The sequence below is a fragment of the Diabrotica virgifera genome, chromosome 2, assembly GCF_917563875.1.
Source record: "Diabrotica virgifera virgifera chromosome 2, PGI_DIABVI_V3a".
NCBI lineage: Eukaryota > Metazoa > Arthropoda > Insecta > Coleoptera > Chrysomelidae > Diabrotica > Diabrotica virgifera.
The window spans coordinates 219,649,654-219,650,287 of record NC_065444.1 but is presented as its reverse complement, the minus strand read 5'-3'; positions in this window follow the sequence as shown (position 1 = coordinate 219,650,287).

Below are 634 nucleotides of genomic sequence, written 5' to 3'. Positions count from 1 at the left end.
CTTCGATTCGATTTTCACGCATCCAACATATCTTCTTAACTTTTCACATTTCAGTACACATTTTTCCGAAATTTCAGGAGTAGCAGTATTCAATGCTTTTTGCCCTGTTTCCAAAACTGCTGCGTCACTGTAACCGTTACGTCCAATCTAGTTATCGTAATAAGTTTGCACAAAGTTCAAATATGTTCAATTGGATTGAATTTAAATTGGCAAGGGAGCAGTCTTAACACATTATGTCAAAAAATGCACAATCTCGTCTAATATAAATATTCCTTCATTTTTCATTTCTTTGGCCAACTGTAGTAATTCCGGGTTAAATAATCCTGAGGATATGAACTATTTTTATTAAATTTCATTTGTTAACCATTATTGGGGACGTTTACAGGTGCTGTGCTTTCGCGTTTTTCATTTCCTTTAAGGTTCGTCTTGTCTACACTGATGGGTAGTACTTTATTGTCTTCGTCTATTAGATCAGATCTGTTAAGATTAACTTTTAGCACCTTTTAGTTAAAAGTTAATTTTCATTATATTTCTAGTTCATTGTCCAAGGGTTGAGCTTGTGAAACCAACATGGACCTTACGTCTTTAATGAAAAACCTGCGTATCTATAAATTGTGCATTTTATAAACAGTCA